Source organism: Pantherophis guttatus, chromosome 3 (genome assembly GCF_059756535.1).
Source record: "Pantherophis guttatus breed Tessera chromosome 3, ASM5975653v1, whole genome shotgun sequence".
Lineage (NCBI taxonomy): Eukaryota > Metazoa > Chordata > Lepidosauria > Squamata > Colubridae > Pantherophis > Pantherophis guttatus.
This window is the reverse complement of record NC_142065.1, coordinates 49,404,535-49,430,904: the sequence shown is the minus strand read 5'-3', so window position 1 is coordinate 49,430,904 and position 26,370 is coordinate 49,404,535. Positions and strand designations below refer to the sequence as shown.

Below are 26,370 nucleotides of genomic sequence, written 5' to 3'. Positions count from 1 at the left end.
CCAACCCCCCGCCCAGACAGGAGACTCTGCACCATTTCTGACAAATGGCAGTCTAGTCTCTTCTTGAAAGCCTCCAGTCAAGAAGATGTGTGAATACATCATGAGAGGGAAGAAGATCTTAAAATCTAAACTCAGTGAAGGAAATACCATCAAGGCAATTAACACCTGGGTAATTCCAGATAGGCAGCTGGAATAGTGGACCAGACTCACTTAGCAGAACTAAAAGCTGTGGATAGGAAGGCCAGAAACAATAACAATGAAACATGCCTTTCATTCACACAGAGATGTTGACAGACTCTACGTACCAAGGAAAATAGGTGGGTGTGTAATGTTGCAGGAATACCAGATAGGTGACCTTGAGATGCTGTCTACTAGGGAACAATCAGGTTAAAGGGGAAGGAGTCTGCAACTGCTTAAGGGCAAAGAAAGAAATATAAAAAGGATTTCCACTAATGTATCAGGCTGTTAAATGTGACGGCAGAAGATTTGTATTTTCAGACTTGCAAGGTTCTATTAATGTAGCTTGACAATAAAGTAGAATTGGTTCATCTGGTTGTGTTTCCTGTGTGTTTTACTTGGGAGGGCTGACAGGAAGGGAAGGAACTTTCAGAAGTAAATGGGAAAGAAAGGGAAATAAAATTAAAGAGTTGGCAGAAAGATAAAAGGGGAGAATCTCCTGTAACCTCTGGCTTCTGCTATGCTCCAACAGTTTACCTCCTGCCTTTAGCAGAAGCAAGGTTCCCTATTTCTGCCCTATCATTTTTTGGCTCGTAGCAATGATGTATAGCATAATCTCATGAATCAGAGAGCTATGAGAACAGTATTAGTTTATGGCTCCTTATCGTGTGTAAGAAACTTTTTGGGTGTCTCTCATCCTGAAGCAGGAAATGTATCAATGGGTACATTAAACATATCATCTACAATTCAGGTTTCTGTAAGGATGTGACTGAGTCATTCACTTCTAACTGCAACAGGAAGATTTCTGATTTCTCAGGACTCTTTTCTTTCATAACTTTGCCAAGGTTATGATTTCTAATTAATCCCTAGAAGCCATAGATAAAAATCGGTCTCTGTTTTAATGTTACCAGCCTAGGTTGATATATAGCTTCTTTTCCAATGGTAGACTTATACTGGGGAGATCAGTGAAACTCCCCAGAACCAGATTCAAACAAGAACTCTGAGCTTTTAAGCTTCTGTGCAATGTAAAAAAACGAAAACCAAAAATGATATCAGTATTGCTCCTATTGCTTGACTATCTGTTGAGCTTTGCATATCACTCCTGATGCCCAGCTTTTTTAAAAAAACTATTGTTGTAGTTCAAAGAGAGAAAATTTAAAATAAGTTGTCTGCTTGCTTTTGTTTGCCCTATAGAAGCACCACATTTTTTTTTTTAAAAAGAGAACCTTTCCTCTCCCACAGACATTTCTCAGAGGTGAAGGAGAGGTATAGCAGACAGGATCCCCCATCGAGATGAGATATATAGAACAGGAGCTTGGAATTAACACATACAGACTGTAATTACAACTTCAGGCTGGTGACATCTCCAGAAGTGTATTTTTTTTAAAAAACTAACTAAATTGAAGCTTACAGGACTTCAATTTCCCCCCCTGTGAGATGATTATAGGTGTTGTGAGAGATTGGTGGTGGCCAGATAGATATATAGATTTTTGGAAAACTTCCCTTCCCTTCCCTTCCCTTCCCTTCCCTTCCCTTCCCTTCCCTTCCCTTCCCTTCCCTTCCCTACCCTACCCTACCCTACCCTACCCTACCCTACCCTATCCTACCCTACCCTACCGTACCCCTTCCCTTCCCCACCCCTTCCCTTCCCCTTTTATTTACTTATACCTAGCATTGTTTACCCACACCTAGTCAATGATAGTCCACGATCATGAAAACTTTGCCATACAAAAATGGAAGAATATTTGCCAAGAAAACACCAGGCCAAGGTATATATGTGTGGACATTATGACAAAAAGAATGACTTTGACATCGAGAGGCCTGAGCTGGCTGGCAGGAATTTGAGCTATGGGAACCACTGAATGGAAAACTAAGGCCCCAGAATTCAGATCTGTATTAATATTTTCCACACTCAGACTTCCGGGTGCAATGGGATCTCGGACCATCTCTAGAATAATTTTCTTTCCAGTTACTGCTGTCCCTATTGCAGGCGAGGACATTAGTGCCGAGACGGGGAAAAATTTGATTTTAATGCAAGTCCCAGTAATCAGCTATTTGTGATAGAATTTTCTCTGTCCTGGTCTCCAAGGGATGAGAAGCAAGCAGAGAGGGAAGCAGGGTCAGAAATTAGTATGCAGAAATATCTGATCAGCCAAAGTAATTTTCTTTAATAATCGTATTCATACTGGCTGCTCTTCGCTCACTAGAAGAATTAAGTATTTAATAGTAATATATTTCATCTGGCAGCAGTTCCGTTTCGTTAGGAGCTGTGATGCCTCGTTGGGGTGGAGGGAGGGAGGAAGGGAGGGAGGGAGAATGGGTAGGTGGATGGCTGGAGAGGTGGGGTGAGGAAGAGAGAAACTGGAATGAGAAGATCTAACCTGAGAACAAAGCTGTTGTTAATAAGAGTAGAATATCTATCAGTGCACCAAATAGCCACAAAATCTATTTCTGACCAAATGGGGAAAGGTTTGTATTATTCTTTAACTGAAAATGTATCTGCTTGGTTCAGACTATCTGTATTAGCATCCTCCTTCTTAAAATTCTTGAAGATCTTTGGTTGAATATTTGAATATTTTAAAAATGGGTACTGGGATAATGATTAAAATGTACAGTTTTGACCTCTCAGTATGAAAATGCAGCTACTGGGTAATAGAAAAACTCAAGTTGAGCTTGATTTCATGGTCATGTCTATGCAATTTTCTTGGCAATAATCCTATAGAAGTGGTTCACCATCGCCTTCTTTCAGAATGTTTTTCCGACTCCCCAATCTAGCCTACAACCCAAGGATTTCTGTAGCCTCTAATGGATCCCACTGCGTAGTTTTTCAGAAACAGCCAAGCTGACCTGCCACCTAGCAGACTGCTGGGATTCAGAGAATGCATAAGTCATGGTTAATATTCCCCAAAACGTTTAGCATGCCATGCCATGGGAATGTGACATTCATTAGACTTATTGTTACCATGCTAGCCTCACAGAGTAGGCTTACCCAGGAAACTCCTAAGATATACGCACTGCAACATGTCAATGATGCATTAAATGCTAGTTTGATGTTTTGGTTGTTTCTGAGATTGCAAGAACATTTAAGGGAAAAGAACTTAACTGTAGCTATTTTCTCTTGGTAATTGTTGAAGGTCATAAACATCTCCCTGCTCAAAGCCTTCTTAAATTGAGCTTGACTCCTGGTGATTTCCTGGCCATGACTCCTTAAAGCAGTGTTTCTCAACCTTGGAAGCTTGAAGATGGGTGGACTTCAACTCCCAGAATCCCCCAGCCAGCACTGCTGGCTGGGGGATTCTGGGAGTTGAGGTCCATCCATCTTCAAGCTAGCAAGGTTGAGAAGCACTGCCTTAAAGTGTTTGACAGGATTTTTCTAGGATGGCTTTTCAAATTCTCAATCAAGTTTATTACCCCAATATTCCAGGTCTCCCATTCAAATATAGGTAGTCCTCAACTTATAACAGTCCACTTAGTGACTATTCAAAGTTGCATCGGCACTGAAAAAAGCGACTTATGACCGCTTTTCACACTTACAGCCATTGCAGCATCCCTGTGATCATGTGATCAAAATTCAGGCGCTTGACTCATATTTATGACAGTTGCAATGTCCTGGGAATTATTTGATCCCCTTTTGCGACCATCACTTCTGACAAGCAAAGTCAATGGGGAAGCCAGATTCGCTTAACAATCATTTTACTAATTTAACAACTAGACCGGGATGCCCTCGCCATGGTCACTCATGCCCTCGTTACCTCTAGGTTGGACTACTGTAACACCCTCTACATGGGGCTGCCCTTGGGATGCGTCCAGAGGCTCCAGCTAGTCCAGAATGCAGCCGCGTGGGTAGTTACGGGGGCGTCTAGATACTCCCGTGTAACATCTCTCCTGCATGAGCTGCACTGGCTGCCGGTAGCACTCCGGATACATTTCAAGGTGCTGGTGCTCACCTATAAAGCCCTTCATGGCTTAGGCCCGGGGTACTTGCAGGACCATCTCCAGACTCTCTCCCACCGTCCTGTGCGCTCTCACAGAGTCGGCCTCCTCAGGGTGCCGTTGGCCAAACAATATCGGCTGACGGCCCCCAGGAGGAGAGCGTTCTCTGTGGGAGCCCTGACCCTCTGGAATGGATTGCCCACCGAGCTCAGGACAGCCCCCGACCTTCTTTCCTTCCGTCGTGAGCTGAAGACGTGGCTCTTTCGTCAATTCAACTGATCTGTTTGGGGGTACATTGTCATAATTTTAAACTATTTTTAATAGGGTCGCTGATTTTAATTTTATTTCATTGTGATTTGTGTTGGAATTTGTCATTTTGTAAGCCTCCTTGAGTCCCCAGGGAGAAAGGCGGCATATAAATCGCAATAATAAATAAATAATAAATAAACTACAGTGATTCGCTTAACAACTCTGGCAAGAAAGGCCATCAAATGGGGCAAAATTCACTTAACAAATGTCTTACTTAGCAACAGAAATTTTGGACTCAATTGTGGTTGTAAGTTGAGGACTACCTGTATTACCAGGCTAGGACCTCCCTTAACTTCCAAGCAAGCCCAGGTAAGGTCAGTCAGCTCCTATCATCTGCTGAGGCATGTACAGATATTTGGTCATCATTTTCAAATAAACCTATTTAATGAAGGCTTTGCAAATTGGTCAAAGGCATTTAACTTTTTTTTCTCCTGATATGGAATTCAATATAAAAATTTGCAACTTATGGAAAACAAAGGGGAGTACTTCATCATCAACAACAAAAATTGTGCATGATTTTGTACATGTAATTTTGATGAATGGTCCAGTGTTTAATCTGTATAATACAAATTAATCCTCATAAATGTACACTTTCAACTTCTACACTGTATTTTAGGTATTATATTCAGCCTGGAAAAATGAACAAAAAAAATTCAATGACCAGAGGACAGTAACAAAATGTTTGATTATTGGTATTAATATAAACATAATACAGGACTTCTTTAGTTACAAAGCAGCAAACCCAATGGAAGAAATGCACTTTTTTAATGCATCTAACAAACATTCTGAGATTTTTGTTGTTTTATCTGAAGTGCGTCCACTGATGATTTCTTGAGAGATGTTTTTAGCGGCACTGAAATGTCAATTTTATAACAACAGCAACAAAATCATAAAAACAGCCACACCAACTGTCATGCTTTCCTGGTCTATTTTCTTCCAGGTGTGAGGGAATGAAAGGAATGGAGAACATCAGGCTGGTATTCGAGTTCTGCTTGGACACCAACAATTGAAAATAAGTAGAAGAAATGTTTTACTCAGCTACCAGAATCTGTCTCTAGTATTTTACTAAATGATATGAGATTCAAGACTACTAAAATTCACTGCTACCATATAAGTAGAAAACACCAATGCAGTTTTAAAGAGTACTAGATCAGCCAACTACTAAACTTGATAGGTAAGTATGACTTATACAAACTATTTGAGCTTCAGTTTCAGTATCTGTCCTTCCAAAGAACATTCAGGGTTGATTTCTTTTAGGATCGACTGATTTCATCTCCTTGCAGTCTAAGGAACTCTCAGGAATCTTCCTCAGCACCACAATTCAAAAGCATCAACTCTTTGGCATTCAGTCTTCCTCATATGTCCAACTCTCATGGCCATGTATTACTACTGGGAAAACCATAGCTTTGATTATATGGACTTTTGTTGGCAAGGAGATGTTTCTGCTTTTTAATATGCTGTCTAGCTTTGCCATTAGCTTTCCTCCCAAGAAGCAAGCAAATTTCATGGTTGTAGTCACCATCTGCAGTGATTTTGGAGACCAAGAAAATAAGATCTGTCAGCATGATCTTAGTGTTTTTTAATGTTGAGTTTCAATATGTTGATATACAGGTAGTCTTCAGTTTATGACCACAACTGAGCCCAAAATTTCTGCTGCTAAGTGAGACATTTGTTAAGTGAGTTTTCTGCAACTGTTAAGTTGGTTACACAGTTGTTAAGTGAACCTGGCTTCTCCATTGACTTTGCTTGTCAGAAGGTCACAAAGGCGATTACGTGACCCTGGGATACTGCAACCGGTATAAATATGAGGCAGTTGCAAGCATCTGAATTTTGATCACGTGACCATGGGGATGCTGCAAAAGTCATAAGTATGAAAAACGATCATAAGTCCCTTTTTTTTCCAGTGCTGTTCTAATGGTCATTAATTGAACTGTTGTAAATCGAGGATTCCCTGTATTGTGTTATAAATGGGCTGCAGTAATCATAATAATTGCTTAAGGGCAGCAAAATGTTTTATGCATCTCATTGTTGCCAACTAGTGGTTATGTGAATTTTTATATCCCAGATGCTCCAGATACCCCAGATACAGTGTGTGAATGTTTTCAGACTTTGAATGTTGTAAGAATGGCTCTGGTGAGAGTTATTTGTCACTTTGAGTCATTGCAAATGCTTGTACAAGGTGTATCTGCAAACTGCTTGACTGGAGATGAGTGGAATAAAGATATAACTGAGTTGACTTTTGCAACCAATCAAGAAGGCACGTTCTTTTTTCCAGCTATCCTACATCTAGCTGAGCAATTGCTTCAGTTCTATTATCTGAGTTCACATTATATGTCTGGCCACTCTTACTCAAAACAAACCCTAACTGCCTGGCTGACTGGGTCCCCCCACCTATGACCCACTTAGACAAGTAATGCAATCACAAACATAGTGTAATAATTATATTCAGGATTGAAGACTTTGGCTAGAATGAAGACTGAATTGTGTACTGGCATAGGCTGAATAGCACACTATAAAGCAACTCGCTCTACTTCTGAGGATGCCAGCTGCACCTGCTAGCAAAGCATCAGGAAAACGAGTCCACGGTCTGCAGCCCAAAAGCTCATTTACTATTTGGGAGACCAAATTACTTTGTGCTTGGATTTAGACTACAAACTAAATGTGATTTAATATTTAAGTTTAATTTAAGTTTGTATTTAAGTTTATGATTTAGCCAAGATGCTTGCAGGGCATACTGAAGTACAAACTAATTGCCCATATTTTAGCCTAGTTTATGGTATGAACCAAAGGCAACTGGGTTGTTTGAACCCCATGCTTAATGTTTTATGAGAAACCTAGTGTAACATGCAGGTTGAGTAAACTATGGTTTACGTTAGCCATGGGCAATACACTTGTGCGGCAGAGTAGTAAGTAGCAGGAAAACACTGCTTTTGTTGTTGGATGGGTAAACAAGACTCAGACTTCAGCCCTGCCTCAATCGTGTAGTTTAGAAGTGCTAAAAACCCTATTGTAAATTGGCAGATGTGTTAACCACTCATATTTATTTTGGAGTTTTTCACATCCCATTCTATTATTTTAATGACTTTTTTCTACTTTGAACAATTACGAAATGGATTTCCTAATTTCTCTCCTAGTTTTACAATTAGTACTCATTATATGAAGTGAGAATTTAATCCACTAGGAGCTAATAATTGTTTTTGAATTAATGTCTCTGAACTATGCATCTGCCCTAATTTCTCTGTGTTCATGCCCTAAGTCTTAATTTTGATGGAAAGTCCTTGATATTAATAACTCTTCATTTCAAAATTTCAAAGAAAAATAACCAATCAATGGTAGCATCATAAATATTTTGTTATGTAAATAGCTCTTATGCAAAAATGTTTTTTTTTTTTTTTTTTGCAAAGGAGGTCAAATTGCTTTCTGCCTGTCAGTGTTAAGTGTTGGGGGCAGTGAAGGGGGGCGGGATTCTTTCTCCAAAGCTGCTGTTTGCATTTCAAAGGAAACTGCCATTGGTGCCCATGGAGGCTACTCTTGAAATGCAAATAGGAGTGGGAAACTTTTTCAGGATTACAGTGGAAAGGGAAACATTGCAGTCTCCACCCTAACCACAGATACCTGAGTCTACCCATATTTTACTGTAGCTATAGATGCTATTGATCAAAGAATAATAATATGCATGCATATTTAATTGCATCTCCCCTGTTAATGTTATATCTAATTTCCCCCTGAGGTTTGCTGATAGATACTCAGAGATACTTTTTCATTTGATTTCTATCTCATCTCTCTGCTAAGATGTTCGGGATGACAATATGAGAAGCCTCATTTTTTCCCCTTCCTTATAGCAATTCCAATGAGGAAGTTAGACACAAGATCACCTGGTGAAATAGTCTGGCTGATACCTTAACATTACTCTGCATTTGCAAGGATGTCAGATCATAGCCCATTCCAAAGCCTTGTTGGAAACATCTAGAGACCCTTCTAAAAAGGAAGAGAGAATATTTGTTTGTTATACAACTGATTACATTGATTTCTCTGTCTTTACACCAACCTTTTGTTTAAGGTAGTTAGAACTGTAGCTAATATGACCCACAAGGGTTTACCAACAAAGTAGGTTTACAGGTGAGATGACAACACTTAGTTTTCTGTTTAATGTAGAAAAATGCATCATTCTCCTTTATTTCTGATTTCTTCTTCACTTTCTCTTAGAAATTGCATCCTAGAATATTTGCAAGAGATTAGTTTCCTTCTGTTAGTATTCAAAGTTCTCCATAAGATCTTCTCTTCCCACAAAATGTTTTGTTTAAGCACTTATTCCTCATTTGTTGTTGTTACTCAGAGTCTGTATACATCACACACATACACACTGTACATATTTTTTTCCCCCTAGAATGCATCACCACAGTGCCTCCTTTTCCTGAATTGGCAATCTTTAGATATATTGGAGATACAAGTCTCAGTATTCTCAGCCAGCATAATTCCCGTTGTGGGTTATTTGGAGAGTACCAGGATGGAGAAAGCTTGGTTTGAGATGGTAGTTAGGTAGGAGTTTGGAATAGCCTGCTTAGATCATCTGTCAGATTGCTTGAATATGGGTACAGATGTGCTCTGTGCCTATGTCCTGTGCGTTGGGCTATTTCTTAGCACAGTTCTATCATTCTTCTGAAGAATTAATCCAGCAGATTGCAGGAAGATATCTCAGGAAAAAGGCATAAAAAGTGAAGCAGAAGAGAGCAAAACAAACAAGTTATTATTTAATAATTTAATTACTGCTACAAGGGAATGACAGAGCCGACTGCAATTCCATTTCTGTCCTTTCAGCCAGCAACACCTGGAAGTAGGTTGGGTATGGTGAGAAGATGGAATCAAGTTGGCTGCCTTCCCATCAGAGTAATAAAACAGGAAAAATATAGCCATATGTACTGTTGGCAGACGCAGAAGAAAACTTATAACGCACCCAGTGGTGACAGCTGGCAGATCCCAGCTTTCTTAAAATGCAGCAAAAGACTAATGCTCTCTCTAAAGATGGAGTTTCAAAATGAGATTAAAAATGAGACTCGCCCCACCGTACTCTATCTGCTTATAAGAGCCCCTATTAGGCCTGCCAAACACTTCAGAAAGCAGCAGTTAGGTATTATGAGGGCAGATAGCTCAGCAGAAGCTAAGTATCCAGAGTCACCTGAAACTGAAGCCAGAAATGCCATGAAGAATAGTGTCCAGCAACTGGATGGAAGGGGGCAGGCCCAAAGCAGGCAACTCACCAACAACTACAGGATAGATCCCACTCTGACTGCATCTACAGCCAAACTGTAACATAATGAATTCTATCCATGACAAAAAAAAAAAAAAAATGGAACAGCTACAAGTGATTGTAAGTTATTTCTGCTATGGATGGCAATAAAATAAAAGCAGGATCACGAGGACATGTCATAAAGAATGGATACTTGGGCTTCTACATAAAGGAGTAGGAGGAGGTGAGGATGAGCCTTAAGATAATTTTGAACTTCTGCAGATTTGAGGTTTCCAAAACCTTCCTATGAATGCCTTCATTTTTTATACAGCTGATGTTCTAGCTACATAGAAGTAGCATTTAAGGAACTGAGTTGTCTATAAATCTCTTTTAGCTTTCCCAAACCTATGCTAGAATTTTAAGATGGCCACACAAGCTTGGAATTCTGGGATTGTGATCTCAGTGGATTGGGGAAGCAGGTGATTGTAAAAACTTGACTTCTTTGACTAAATTCTGTGCAATTTGCAACAAGAAACGGTGGCTGAGTGGCTTTGGGGCATGATTCTATAGACACCATTCTGTTTGTCCTCTGGTTTGATTTTTCTCCCCCAACTGTTAATTTCCTGTCCTCATACATAATGCCCCAAAGCTTGCTAATATCTCCTTCTTAAATGTGGATAGATAATTTAAAGACCAGTCTTCTGACTAGCAGACTATATGATTATAGGGCAAGATGAAAAAAATATATTTTAATTTGCATAATTTATACAAATTAAATAAAGATTCTGTCTTTGATGAACAGTACTGCTGAAGTATTAAAAAATATTCATTACATTGAGTCCTCATAAACAAATCTGTGTTCAAAATTTATAGTATGCTGCTTGCTAGGAATTGTCATAGAGGTCACATGGTATTGTTTGCCTCTCCTGATTGGACATCTACTCTAGTAGTATTTTGTCTCCATCTGGTGGTAGCTTTTTCTGTCTAATGTGACAGCAACCTGGTCAAAATCAGTAGAAAATCATACACTACCATAATGTATAGTTATAGGAAGGAAGAAGTTAGAGGATGGAAGAAAATTTAAAGCTAGGAACAGTCACCAAAAATGAGAGTTACTCTTGAAATGTTCCTCAAAACAGAGTTTGGGCAGAAGTTTATATTGTTTATAATTCTGAAGAATTATACCAAGAGCCTTGGTAGCACAGTGGACTAATGCACTGTTATTAACATCTGATGCTTGCAATTACTGCAAGTTCAAATCCCACCAGGCTCAAGGTTGACTCAGCCTTCCATCCTTTCAAAGGTAGGTAAAATGAGGACCCAGATTGTGGGGGCAATAAGCTGAGTTTGTATAAATATACAAAAGTATGAAGGCTATTGCTTAATGCATTATAAGCCGCCCTGAGTCTCCAGAGAAGGGCGGCATATAAATTAAAGCAAAAAAAAAAAAAAGAATCCTTGCTTTGGATTCATCAACACTTTCATTTTCACCAAACGTGAACAACACCAATGACATCACTGCCAGAATTCAAAAGGCCTAGGGCAATATAGACTTTTGGATACTGTACTGCCAAAGTTTTTTCCCCTTCCAGTTTTTCATTGAAATTTTTCTTTGAAGGTCATTATGGCAAAGATAGATTCAGGATTGCATTAGAAATATAGGTAGAGCCAAAGTTTTCCAGAAGTCCCCCCCACCCCCCCCAGTATTTTGATATACTATATATTTTCTTTTTTCCCACTTTAAAAAAAAACCCTGGAATGAGCACTATATTAAGACTTATGTAAAATGTGTTTCTCAAAAGATGGAGAGTAGAGAAAGCAGCTGTCCCTTCCTGATTTTTTTTTTTCAATGTGCAATGCTGAATCTGGAGGTCTTATATCTGTGCCGATTAATTTAGACTTCATAATAGCAGTGAAGGAAGCTATATTCATTTCTAATCTTATAGATTCTCCTAGACAACTGTTTATTGTGAAATCACTATTTTTTCATTCAATTTGTTCAGATTCAAAGGTGTAGAGACAGTGTTATTCTCCATATGTATTTCTCCCTTTCCCCTCACTTATTATTTTTCTTTCTAAAAAAAGTTATGTTCAAGATGAAAACACAGCCTCCTTCTGCCATGTAGCACCTTGTACTTTATGGTTGTACAAATGCCAATACTTTTATGTGAAAAGAATTTGGTAGATTATAAACTTTAGGACTACAGACCCCATAATACAATGTTATTAAGGAAGACAGGCAGCTCCTAACACTAATATTTCACTGTTGTTTTTTCTATACAATTGATTTTCTAATTGTTGATGACATTTCATTTTTATATGTCTATCCCATTATTTTCTCTACATTTGTGGATATGATAGCTAGTACCACCGGTAAATGCTTCTCAAGTTTGTTTGAAGGCTTTGTCGGGAAGGAGTCTGATTGATAGTTAAACACATTATTTATTTAACTTTTAAATAAGTCTCCGGAGAGGGACGGCATATAAATTTAATTAATAATAATAATAATAATAATAATAATAATAATAATAATAATAATAATAATAATAATAATAATAATAATAATAATAATAATAATAATTACTTAAAAATATGACTGCCTCTTACTTTTCATTACCGTAAATGTAAATAAATGCATTAAATGCTTAGTGAAGATAGTATGTTTAATTAGAGAAAAAACACTTTGTTACAATGGTAGTGACCAGAAAGTTTTCTTTTTATTTAATCAAGAACAAGAACAAGCAATGTAACACTGTTATTTTTAGGTCATACACATATATTTAAGGTTTTCTCAACTTGGTATCCATCAGAATTTCACCTTTGTACTTCTAGTCAAAGAAAGCCATAAAAGCAGTGGATTATGGGAGCTGAAGTTCAATATAACAGGAGAATTCCAGAGAGAGGAAATCTAGGTTAAGAGCATTATGATATTTCATTGGTATTTGACACTGAGAGACCGAGAAAAACAACACATCAAATATGGTCTACACTAGTGGTTAGGATGCCGGATTAAGAACAGGTAGACTCACACAGAAGCTGATTTTGGGTCAGTCACTCTCTTACAACCCTAGACCAGCAAATTTGAAAACATCTATCTAGCAACCTGTACTGGATCAGTGTGGTAGATTACTCTCTCTGTGTGTATGGATGTTTGTGTGTATGTCTGATTTTTATGATTTTTAAAAAATGATTCTTATGATTTTTCTTCTTTATACTGCACCTCACATAAAGAAAATGGTAAAATTGAAAAGAGTTACTTTCCCTTTTCTCTTCTGCCCCATTGCTTAGTTCTCACAGCAGTTCAGGATTGCAAGAGAAAAAAACAAGTTTATTCTGATTTCCAGTAGTCCATCATAGATTACGGAGTTACTGGAAAAGTAATCCAGAAAAGATTAGAAAAGGCTGATTTAACTCTGGAAAGGAACCAACATCATCTGATAAGAGAGGTCCAGAGCTGATTTTGAAGTGGCACAATGGCCTCATACAATGCCTTATGAAACATGGTATATCAAAGAAAGTTGAATGCATCTTCTTATTTTTTATGGTTCCAAAGCATGTGGAATAACCCTCTGATAATACTTGTCAGCTCCAAAAAAAGACTTCAAAGATTTCTACACTGTTCATTTAAAAAAAATAAATCCCAATTGTCTGCAAGAAACAACTTTAATTTTGCTTTATCAAGCTTTAGCATTCCAATTTCAGTTCCTTAACAGCCTTCTTAAAGTTTTCGTCAAGCAATTCTTTTTACAATATGCCAAACATCTGGCGATGCAATTCAATACATTGTCTGAATTTATGCATGATAACATGAATAAATTGAATCATAAGATTGGGAAATAGAAAACCCACATTTCATCGCCATCATAGCCACTCTTCTGGACATCTGATCTTGGTCTTAGCCAATCCACATCCTTTCCATTTTTTAAAAAAACTCCATAAAATGGGATACACCAATATTACAGATGTCTTATTTTATTACTATTATTTGACTGTATCTTCAAAGGACATAGGTGAGACTTCATTTTTATAAAGCTATGCTGAACTTTACTTCTTCTTCACTGCTGCTCATATCAATATGCACACCTGTGTATCAACACAGCATTTAAGAGAAGGAGGCCCCAAGAATTTCCTGCTCCTAGGAAGGTTTTCAGAACTAAAATCTAGTTGTGTGCCAGGGACCCGCTTTCTCTCCATGGCAATTCAGGGTCTGCACCCACCAGCTTCTGCTTTTCTCCCATCTTAACTTCCTCAGAGTGCTGCTGCTGCTGCATGCGTGTTTGTGAGCTCACAGGGAACGGTGGGACACGGGCCTTTCTCTCGTCTCTAATGAAACCCTTTAATCATATTCAAATAGGTTACTGTTCAGGGGGAAAATAGAAATATGGATTTGATAGCAATAAATTTCCCTGGCTGGCTAAGCCCAGTTCTTAATTGTCCTGTCCCAGGGCTCGCACATTTCATTGTTCGTTAGGTGCTTAAGTCCCTGCTCTCATTTTGTGGCGGTGACATTACCGCTGATGGCTCTAATACTCTCATAATTTGAAAGGGGATTTGCATGATAGAACGCAGAGTATTAAAAGAAAAAGAAAAAAGGAGAGTTAAAAAAAGGAGGGGGTGCAGCGCAAATGGGGGGGGGGGCTAGAATGGGAGGACCAGATCCAGCTTTCACTTTAAAAAAGTCACTTTCTTCAAAGTCAAATCATTGTTTTCATTAAAGTAAGGAAAAAAGAGGTTTCTTTAGAATGAGCCTGTCCGGCCACTGGTATTATCCTTATTATGGCTAATGGTTATTAATTATTATTATCCTCTTGCATAGTGTGCTGCAGACGTGATGTCCTTAATGTCCTTGGGACAAAGGAAGAGAAAGGGTGCTGGAATGGGGTTGGGAGGGGAAGAAAAGGCCTTTGCCAGCAGCAACTTGAATGGTAATGGTGTCTTTAGAAACCTATACAGTGCTTCCTGATCTTGAAGTCTTGTAGTTATTACTAATATGATTGAGATTTCTTTGGTGATTTCCTTTTATAATGGATCCATCTTCCTATTTTGGAGGCACGCATCAATAGTAGGATTGTAAGCATACTGTATTTGCAAATTGATGGAGATGAATCAACCATAGGCATCAAATTGATTGATGTCTGTGGTTGATTCATCACTTTCATCAATGGTATTGAGGTGAGCCTTGAACTATGAACCTGTAAGGTGAACAATACTCTTATTGTAAAAAAAAAAACAACAACCCCAACTTACAATATTGTATGTTTCATGTCTTATTATGTGAATAGAATTATGCTACTGGATTTGGGATCCTGTTTGTAGTACCTGGTTTCTGGAGCTGGCAAACTGAACTTCAGCATTTTTCAGATTTTGACTGGATCCTAATGTGGCATCACAGAAACGAAAAACAGAAATAAGAGGAGATTAAGAAAATTATGGTCAATGGAGTAGTGCCAATTTTTCTTTTCCAAATTAATGCTGGGGTAAAATTACAAGATGACTGCCAGGAAAGTCCAGATCCACACATAAAGGTTCAATTAAACTGATTTATTGCTAAATGCCTATATGCAGAGGAATCTTCTCAGCTAATGGTTGGCACCTGTTTACAGTTAAATAAGAATCAATGCATTCAAGGACTTAGTTCTCTTGTGGCTATGTAGGGATTTTAGACTGATTCCCCTTTTCACTCCGCCCCCAGATTCAGCCATCCTTTCTCTTACAATGGCAAATACAATTCCTGTATTTAAGATATGTTCTTGTGTTATATTCATAGCAATAACCTATGTATAATATTCCAGTTTGTTATGATTATAAGAGACAAGTTATATTTTTTCTGGTATGAAATCACATTACTTATTTATTTAACGTACTAAATATTTCCAAGAATATTCCCTAAATCTTCAATTAATATTTCTTAAATCTTTTGTTTCTTCTGGGTTTTTTTTTCCACAAGGATTTATAGGGAAAGGTTCAATGGTTAAACCCCCAGTTGCAAATCAACATGCCTCCATTTTAATCACTTGACACTTGAGGATTTACACTCTCAGGTTTGGATACAATCCAACAAATGCTAGTGCCCATTGAATTTAACTGAAGTTGGTGTTTGATTTCTGAGCAAGCTTTTTTTTAAAAAAAATGTATAAAGAATGTCTGGTTGTGAGCTGTTGCAGACTCCTCTGAAAGTTTTCTCTGAATGTGAAGAGTTATTTTACATGTGAACACAATGCTGAATTACTTCGCATTTCTCCACGCAAAGGTATACTGTATCATGGTCAGTCCCAAAGTGTAATGTGAGCACAACTTTGCACATTTTAGCAATGTAAAATGTTGTTTGTAAACCTACAATCCAAACACATTTCTTAAGGAATCCTATTAAACTCTATGGACTTTTCCTAAGGTTTACTTCCATGTAGGCAATCTTCCCCACCAAGTGATAAGCTGGGAGTGATGCATCCCCTCCCCCAAACAGCAAAAATCCCAAAACTAGAGAGATCTTTGATTGCACCACTGTGGCTGCCATCTTGATTTACCACTGAGGCCCAGAAAAAGTTTCTTATGATGACCTTTCTTTTATGGAATATTCTTTGGCATGAGGACAGGTTGACATCCATTCCGATGGCGTTTCAGAAACAGATGAAAACTGAACTCTTCCAGAGAGCACTTGTATTGGTGTTGTCTTGCTTTGTTATCGTTGGCTAATTGTTTTTACTGCTATATTGCTATGAGTTTTTATGTCTCTTTTACTATATATTGTAAGTTTTTAATACAGTAAATGCTAGCAGTTTATGCTGATTAGGCAATGCACATAACGAACAATTAACTGTAGTTATTTCACAGTTCTATGAAAAAATAAAATCACAGTGAGAATGAAGCTAATATGATATGATAATAATATGATTATCATGCTATAAATTGCAACAGTATTGAAAAGTCTGTCTCACTATTTATAAAAACAGATAAGCCTCATTGTAAGCACACTTCTACACAGAGTTTTAGCATCATTCTTGATCAGGGCAGGATTGGAACAGGTTCAATTTCTAAAGTGCCTTCTGTTCTCTCTGCATTTGAGTAGATACTGATCATGTCACTTATGTATAAAGCTATTTTTAAAAATCTATTTAAAAAAAATAGCACAGCAACCTATCATGTTTGTTGAAAATGTTGATTTTCTGACATCTCCTTTGGATCTAATAAAAAGGGCATTAGAGTTATAAAGACATGGGATAGAGCAGGGTTCTCCAACCTTGGCAACTTTAAGCCTCGAGGACTTCAACTCCCAGAATTCCCCAGCCAGCAAAACTGAAGTCCTCCAGGCTTAAAGTTGCCAAGGTTGGAGACCCCTGGGATAAAGGGCACCTTGAAATAGATATATCCTCTAGAAAAAGTCATAAACCTAGAAATTGGAGGATATCAAGAACCCAGAATCACACTTTATGTTTTTAGCTCCATAACTGATCCCCTGAATTTTTGCTGATAATAGCAAATTCAAACAGCACCATTTCTCCTGCCAGACCCACTATGCAACGACTTGCTCCTTCATTACATCATCTTGCATAAAAGGGGATCATTCAGACCTTGGTTTCAGCTAAAACAATACTGCAAATTAGCTAAACGTGTGTTTTGGGCGTTTTGATCTCCCCCTCCTGCGTTTTCCATCTCTTAAGGAACAACGGCTGTGCAGTGCAGATGGGAAAGGCAGCCTAGGGAGGTTGAAATTAAACCCACTCCAAGAGGCAAAGGATTAAATCACTGTCCGATTTGGGGAGGGGGGGTTTGAAAAAGAGTGCATGCTTTGAGAACAAAACTTGCCATAAGAAACCATCTTACCAATTGGGAAACTGCTGAATCCCCATTGTCTTCGTTATCTCGGTTATTTAGCAACTTTCAGTATGGCAGTCCACTGCTTCATTTAGATGTCCTCCAATGTTCCCAACAGTAGAAGCCATACTCTGTGTCCACAAGCCTTTTTGTTTACCCTGAATGTCAAATCTGTTTCACCATCTTCTGCCAATCTGACTGTAATGTGCTGATACCAGGGCCGGATTTTCCTATAGGCTAACTAGGCTTCAGCCTAGGGCCTCAAGATCAAGAGGGGCCTACATTCAAATTGTTAGCAAAATTAAAATTACACTTTCACTATAGGTGAAAGGGCCTCATAAGTGGAATAGCCTAGGGCCTCTTTTCATCTAAATCCGGCCCTGGCTGATACGCACAGGGGCAACTCAAAGTTCTCAATCTCACTCTGTGATGGGACAATATTCCTTTGAGAAGACCTTGCTTGTCAATCTAAACCTCAACAAAGACATTCTCCAGGAATGTGCTAGAGCTGGAATAATCTTAAATATTTTCATTCATGCCAGTCACATGAGAATTGGTGTGTGTGCATGTGGGGGGGGGGGTAGCGAATAAGGAGAAGAAAGGGGGGCAACATAGGGGGTTTAATAGGCTTCAGTGACAGCACAGTGTCCACATTGGGAGAAGATTAATGACAAAAATTAATCGCATGACCTTTCTTTCGAGGAGCTGGAGGTGAGGCGAGCCATTAAAGCCTCTTATGTTGTAATTAACGTTTGAGGGGAGAAAAGACTGGCTTCAGAATGGATGTGATCATTTAATTAGGGTTATGCGTCAGTGCCACAACAGGTTCAGAGAAGTCATAATTTAACTATAGCTTTAAATTACACAGTCAGAATGCGGATGGCAGGGTTTAATGGCAGGAGAGCCCTACCACAGCAAAGTAAGAAAAACAGTTAAATAAACACGAGAGAGAGAGAGAGAGAGAGAGAGAGAGAGAGAGAGAGAGAGAGAGAGAGAGAGAGAGAGAGAGAGATGGTGAATGCAAGACCTAGCGGTGAAGAAGATAATCTGGGCATGGAGATCTGGAAAGTGTCATTCTCTGTCTTTTAGGGGGTTCCTAACAATAAATTTGGAGCAAGGAAGCCAAATCTTAGAATCTGTCTGGTGCTATACCTCTGTATAAACTTTCCATGAAATATTATCTCAGGTGTAGATTGACAGCAGTTTCACTGGAATTTAATCTACCTCCCACTAACATAGGAAGGTTATATCAGTGGAAGGCAGTGCAATTATATTGTGATGCCCATGTAGAAAAAGGAGTTGAGGCATATTGAGCCAGAGCCTCCTTCCATATTATCAGCCATCTAACAATTCCAGTTTAGTCAGGATATAGACAAATGTGGTTAGTCAAGAGGCCTACCCCATTGTCATTCCGCTGTACTGTAATGTCCTTCTGCAGGATGCTTGCTGTTTGTTTATATCATCTCATGTGGAATGACTAAGAAAATAAGAAATAAGAAAACTGTCATTTTACTATACTGTGAGGGAGACATTTGGCTCTCCCTAGGCAAATCCTACAGATGGTTGTGGGGTTTAAGGGTTTTTTCCAACATTCATCTAAAACTGTTCTGTCCATTCTAGTGCCTTATTTTTTGTTGTATAGATTGAGCCCCAGATTCAGTTCATAATGCTAACAAATGATCGATAAAATGAACAACAGAGTTGTATAAGAGTTGGTCAACATATGTCAAAATGGTGACAATGTCATCTCACCCAAGATAGCTTCAGTGGGCTCACGGCCTTTCTGCACAGAGGCTTTGCATCATTCCCAAAAATGTTCTATACCTTTGCAGTTCCATGAGGCCATTGGTATTTAGTAAGTAAGTTGATTTATTTCTGGCCCAGGCAGATAGAAAAACCCTGATACTTCTGTTTGCAGTGCTATTGGTCTAATGAGCTTGAGGATGGTCTCGTTTTCTCTTCTTAGGTGTGAACTCTTGCTTCAGTTCTAGACCCTGAACAACTATTATTTTTCTCCACCACTACTCCCTTAGATTTTGTTTTTCTAAACAGTGTGTTTCTCTTCCTTTTGTCTACAGTCCAGCCATAGTAGCAATATGCAGGGAAACTGCAGGGTTGAAAAAAAAGCAAGCATGACATGATTTTATGATCAGAGTTTGTAATAGCGTTTTAGTGCAACAGAGGAATGGCATTTCTATAGCCAGGAAGTTATCCTCATATTGATTGTACAGGTGTTTTTGGGGGAAAGTGGGGAAACAACAATAAATGTGTGTGTGTGTTAAAATAGCTATTTTATTTCTGGTTTGTGTGGAATAGATGTTAGAGTCAATCTGAAATTGCTGAGGAGTCATGTGCTTCAGTACATCTTTTTTTAGTCATTTATTGGAAAAGTGATTAACTCATAATATTCCATATATTCTTAATGTTTCAGGATCAGTAACAATGAGGATAATTGAAGCTTCTTTTTAAAGGATTGGCAAAATGGAAATAAAATGTTTGTAGACGTGTCCTTAGGATGCACCCTTGGGTGATGCATGGCACTTTTTATTTCCATCCATCTTCACAGGTTATAACTGGGATAATAATTTTGTCCTCTTTTACAAAACTGCCCAAAAGATCACTAAGATGAGTGAATAAATGCTGCATTATTGTTTAGTATTCTTCTAATTATACTCAGTCTTGGGCTTAATTCCAGATTTTCCAAATGATTTGGACTACATTCAGCCTGCTGATTTAAATCATGAAGCAGGGAGCTCTGCATTTCCTAATCAAGCGCTATGCAATAAATCTGTTTGAGTGTGTATGTGAGAGAGAAAGAGACAACTAAACAGAAACAGATAGACATACACACCAATACAGAACAAATATAAATTAAATATACATTTAGAAATAAACATAATCTAATTACTAATATACTACATGTCACTTCAGAGGGAAAAGACTGTGACAGCCAGCCAATCTCTGAATTTCATCTGATTGCTATGCAAGCAGGATGCGTTGATGGGTCTTTTTCTTACTGTTATTCCTTTATAGTTTTGTATCTTGAAAGTGAGCCTACTCTGTTCTCTGAAAAAGATGTCCTACTATCCACCATAGAAAGAAACATGAGTTTCTTCTCCATTCAGACAAAATCTGTTGAGATAGGTGTGTGGGCTATTGGCTCCTATTTATTTATATTTATATATCTATTTATATTTAGAAATTCCGAGTGGTGCCTGTGGTTTCTTAAGTACAAACTATATAAGCCTTTCCCAAGCTTCTTGATTCTTGATTCCTTGTCTTTACATATTGTCCATTCTTATCCCAAATACACCTGCAATGATATCCATAATGTATTTTCCTATCTCTTGTGATATCTTCCAATAAAAAAAACAGTTCCTGAAGCTCTCGTTATTTTCTGCTGATGATTGGCTAATAAATCCAATCTCTCTCTCTCTCTGTATATAATAATAATAGTAGTAGTAGTAATAATAATAATAATAATAATAATAATAATAATAATAATAATAATGGTCTCTTTTCCTCATGAATCCTTAATACTTAATAGACTTTCAAATGCTGCAATGCAAGAGGAGATTTTTATACCCATGACAAGAGATAATATTATTAAGATGTGCTATTATTTGAATTCTAGCATTTCACAAATTTTGGCGGGATGGTGAGCTATAGATGGGAGGAGAGAGAAAACAATAAAATCCTTTGCCTTTGAATTACATCTTCCGGTCTGGTGATTTGTGTTGGATCCCAGAGCACTCTGGCTAAGTTGGGCCTAGCCTATCAAAATGGCATTATAGGTCAACATTGCTGAACGATTTCCTAAAACAGATGTACCGGGGCCTGGTGGGAGGTTCAGCCCCAGGCGAGTTTGAAGCATGACAGGTTCAGATGAGAAAGTTGAGTAAATAGCCCAGTGACTAATGATCAACAATTTAAAGCTTATGATGGAGTGGGGACCAGATGGAGGGGGAGGGTAGAGATCTTCCCCCAGTGGGGCAATAGAAGGAATTAGCAGAGAAATGGATGGCTTCTTTAGGTATTCTTTTCCATGTAATTTCAGTGAAGTTATTCAAGAGAAAGTGTGTCAAGTTTAGTTTTAACATACTTGTCAACCAAACTGCAGATGCCTATTTGCATATTTATATTAATGTAAAGGCAAGTCACTAGTTTATAAAAGGTTATGCAGGAAGAAGATAAAAATGCAGTTCAGATTTACAACTAACCAATTATGCTGGAGAAAAATGAATGCAGACATACGGTATGAGTTTTGCCCATAGTACCATTGCGAGTTTAAGACACCTGTACAAGACATATTATCTGCATTGAAACTCCTAGCAGATTATTTTGACTAAAAAAGGTCTTTATTTATTTATGGTAATTTATTCTGCTTACTCCACAAAGTGGCTCACTTAGTAATTTCCTTATTTCTGCTGGTCATGCAGCAAAAATGTGCCTGGCCTGAAAACTGAACTAAATATGCTGCTGTTGTCTTTGGGTGAAATGATTGAATGCAACCACAAAAGATCAACATATTTTTATTATGCCATAGAGCTAGCTTTCCTCAACTTGAAGCCCTCCAGATGCTTTAGGACTACAACTCCCAGAGTTTCCAGACAGCATTGCCTGACACAGAAAGAGGCAGAAGTCAGAAGATCCTTTAAGCAGGACAAAGTTGCCGGCTGTTAGATGTTTGCCTTGATCCAGGCAAAACTTAAGCACAGTACACAACACTTTTTAGCTACCATCTGTTGAACTACGTGACCTCATAGAGACTTTCAGTCTGTGGCTGGTAACTCTTCTTTGTCTGGAAGAGACATGGCCGTTTTAGTGAGCAGTTAGAATCTCCATTTTCTGTTTCATTTTTAATTTTTGACGTCATAATTCAACAATGTTTGACATGTTTACCTTTGTCTCTTGTTATAATGCAAACATAGCTACATATGTCTTAAGGTGAGATTTCGGGGGCCCATTCCCAGATTATTTTAAAAATTGGCCCAAAGAATATACAAGGATCTTTACAGATTTTTACTGGAGATCTTCCCTCTTAGACTATATGGCCAAATTCAATATGGCGGAAATAAATCTCCCTCCATTTTTCTTTTACTGTCTTGCTCTCTTTACATTCTCTACAAAACCATGGAATTTTCTGTGCTTTCTCTTCCTTTTCGTCTTCTACATTTACTATCCTCTTATTTTGCTTTCTCTGTCTCTTAGATTCAAGGAGCCTGCTGGGAAGAATTTTGGAGGTGGGCCACTACACAATATTCACCCTGTGTGGGCAACACCAAACAAACAGACTGCAAATAAAGTCCGCGCTCTCCCCCACGCGCATGCACAGAGGCACATCTTTTCTCCATTACCTTTGCTAATACCATCTTTCTTCCATCTTGAGCTCAGTGTGTTGTTGTTTTTTTTGTCTCTTTCAACTCCCCTCCCTTTCCCCCTACCCCTCAATTTATTCCAGCTGTGAAAACCTTTTGCCATCTCCTCTGTCACACGGGCAGAGAGGTGAGTGGCAGGGAGAAAAGCTGCTGCAAGCCATGGTGGATAATCTATTCCACATGTGTGCCCTGGCAAGAGCCCCACCACCAGCGCTTGACTGGACGGAACGGCTCTTGATGAAAGCAGCTTGCGTGGCCATGGATCTGTTTGGCTCTCGTGCTCTGCTTTGCACATAAATACGCATGGGAGCATTGGCAACAACAGCACTTTGGGGGTTTAATTATAGCATTTATTGGTTTTGTAGATGAAATCTGAACATTTGGGGAGAAGGAAGGGCACTCTGGGAGCGAGGCAGGAAAAGCGGATGAAATGAAAGTCACAGAAATACATTTTGAAATGTGCAGATTCAGGGAATTGCAACTCTGGCTATAGATATGCACTCATGTCTGCATGTACACATAGACACATTAACATGGAGCAAACTTTTATTAAGACCACTGAATTAGGTAACTGCTTATGGGGCAGACTTTTACTCTTGAACCTACCCCCATTTAACATTAAGGCTGCATATGACAAATGGGCTAGGTCATTGTCCCCAAATCACCTGCTGCTTCCTAAGCAATGGACAATATTATTCTCTTCACTGGCAATCAACCTGATTTATGTATATGGACGAGGAACTTCATGTGAGACAGGACCACAGTTCGATCATGAAAGGCTTGTGTGTGCCCCAGGAACGTCATAAACTAACTATCAAATAATATACCAGTACAATGTGACTGAAATGGAAAATCAGTAACTCCAGGACTAGAGTCTAAACTCTACTTGGCTTTAGTTAAGTGCAAAGAAAAATCAAAGGGAAGGGCTGTTTTTGTCTTTGCCCCACCCTCTACTTTCTAGAGTATGGGTCTCCTCATGCCCCTCAAAAGCTAGTGCAGCACTGAGATAGAAAGGGCCATGTGCACTGAAAGATGGAATAGAGGGAGGAAGTGCCATCTTGTCCTTTGTCTCAGCAACACAGTTCTTGTCCCAGCCCTGGGACAAAGAATACGATACTTCCCAAGGCTACTCCAATAGGACCTTGTTCTTTCCATGTACTATTCAGAAATACTTCCAGCACAAATTATCTTGTGCACAGCAGCTATATTGGGAAACAGAAGAGCTGGTACCATTATTTTAGGCTTAGCCAACAGGTTAGTGAGAGGGGTACATGCCACAGCAAGGCCAGAGTGAAAATTTCCTTGTTTTACTCAGGCTTTGTTCTTACTAATGTTTTGTGTTTGTGTAACCTTGAGCAACATTGTTCACATTGTGCAACAGGAAAAGCACAAGGGGGGTGCATGTATGCTTTACTTATTTATTTGTGAGACTTTGAGTAGATTCCGTTTGGAATCCGTCTTCCCTATTTTTGAAACGTCAGCAATTCAGTGTATGTGTCAACGTTCAGACTGGCAATTTAGGCAAGTTCAGAAGCATAATGGGACACACACACACATGGTCAGATCTGAATATGGGAGGAAGAGGAGGGTTGCAAATAAAAGAGGATTGACAATAAAAGGGGAAGAGTATTTGTGGAAGGAGAATATATGGAGAATATATGTAAATCAGTGTTGATATTCTGGGTATTTTCTAAAACTTCACAGGGAGAGACCTTGAGTTGCCTCCTCCCCAAAGAAAAGCTTAATCTCTTTGAATTTACCACAGATGTGTGATGGGTTCACATGATTGATGGCATCTGTTTTCTGCTTTATTAAACTTGTTCAGCATGGGATTTGCAAGTGGATTAATAAGCATTAGACAGGAATCTCTGGCAGGCCAGTGTTTTTAGAGAATAACTAAACCAATGGTCCAAAGTGTCCTACACAATGAGATATGGCCCAGTAAATTGCTCTCCTCCCTTGTAATGCTGAATACCACTCTTAATGGATAATGCATGAAATGGAAATCCATAGTAAATTTTTATTTAAAACAAGGTCCTTGATCTACAAAGCCCAGATGTTTCTCAGTTGTCCTAAACTGGTACTTCCAGAGGTAGTGAGACTGTAATTTGGGATGTGGGGGAAGAATTGCCTGATTTAAGTGATACATTATTTGACTAATGGATTCTAAATAAATATTAAAAGTTATGAAACACATGCGTATAACCTGAAGAAATTGAAGAATTTTTAAAAATGTACCCCCCCCGTAAATATATTACAGAATTTTAGGGGGAAACTCCACACATGCAATTCATGACACCATTAAGCCCCAAAACATCTGTGTCTCTTTTCCGATGTGAACTCAGACAAGGAGCCAGCAACTGGATAAGATTTCCTGACAAAGCAGACACACATGTGTTCTTCACATATGCTGGAATACACCGTTTTTACAAGCTTTTTCTTACACTCAATTAACATTTGAGCAAGGCAGCTGTCGCATGAGCTTTGTGGCCGATGTGGATGCCACATGAGACTAAAGGAACATTTGCCTGCTTGGTGATATGGAGAAACTTGGCTTAAAGAAACTATGATTTACTATAGATAACAATTAGTTTCAGAGAAGCCCGAGAGACAGAAGGAGAAGGTAAGAAATGCCAGGCAAGTTGGGAATGAGAAGGAAACACTGCTCCCCAAGAAAGAGCAGTCTATGGAGAAAGTCACCGCTGTTATTTCCCTTCCCTTCCCTTCCCTTCCTTCCCCACTCCCAAAAGATCAGCTGATCTGTCTGGGTTTGTTTGTGGTGGGTTTTTTTTTCTTTCTATTCTGTTAACTATACATTTAAATCAAAAGTGTGGGATATAAATTGTGCATTTAGATAAACAAAATGGTATGAGCCTTTTTGGGGGCGAGAGAACATTTCTTACCATGAATTATGTCATAAGCAACAAGAGGCAATAATACCCTGGGGCCAATCTAATGCAGCCAATTATGCATCATGACATAAAGAAATGCATCATCCCCAAAGAGATCAAGAAGTATTCATCTGCATACAATTTGCATTTGTGGATTTACATGTTTAGGCTGCAATTTTAAAAATAATCACTGTGAGTTAAAGAGAAATACGGTATATCTCAGTGCAATAGAAACTGTAATGATCTTTGTATCTTCTGATTCTATTGTCCACATGTTCATCACATAGAGGAAGCCTGAAGGCTCCTGAAGACCATTCTTACAATGAGGTTTTTTTTAATAAAGACTTTTTAACACATCCCATCCTAAATGTCTCAAGTGGATTGTCTTCTGCAAAATACAGAATTGAACCATCCATATATCAGTCTCTTTGGACTGGAAGGTGAAGTGAGGAACATTTCCCTTTCTCCCTTGTTGCTATTTTATGTTTCTTTGTAGTGCATCTGGAACCATGATTTGTGAAATCCCATAAAAAACAGAAAGGGAAAGGGAACTCTGCATCAAGGTTGCAAGGTGCCTTTTTACTCTTTACTCTATTTAATTCAATATTGCCCATTTAATTCAATTTGATGATATGATGCAAAT

At 38.6% G+C, this 26,370-nt stretch overlaps 1 long non-coding RNA gene across 1 annotated transcript in view; it reads left to right on the top strand.

Annotated features, from left to right (window-relative positions):
• The window catches only part of LOC117664392 (uncharacterized), a 38,435-nt gene extending 15,589 nt beyond the window's left edge, over nucleotides 1–22,846 (top strand). The window contains exons 2-3 of the long non-coding RNA XR_004591027.2: nucleotides 5,360–5,593; nucleotides 22,670–22,846. This is a non-coding gene — a long non-coding RNA (uncharacterized LOC117664392). The remainder of the gene's footprint in view (nucleotides 1–5,359; nucleotides 5,594–22,669) is intronic.
• Nucleotides 22,847–26,370: the final 3,524 nt, after the last annotated feature.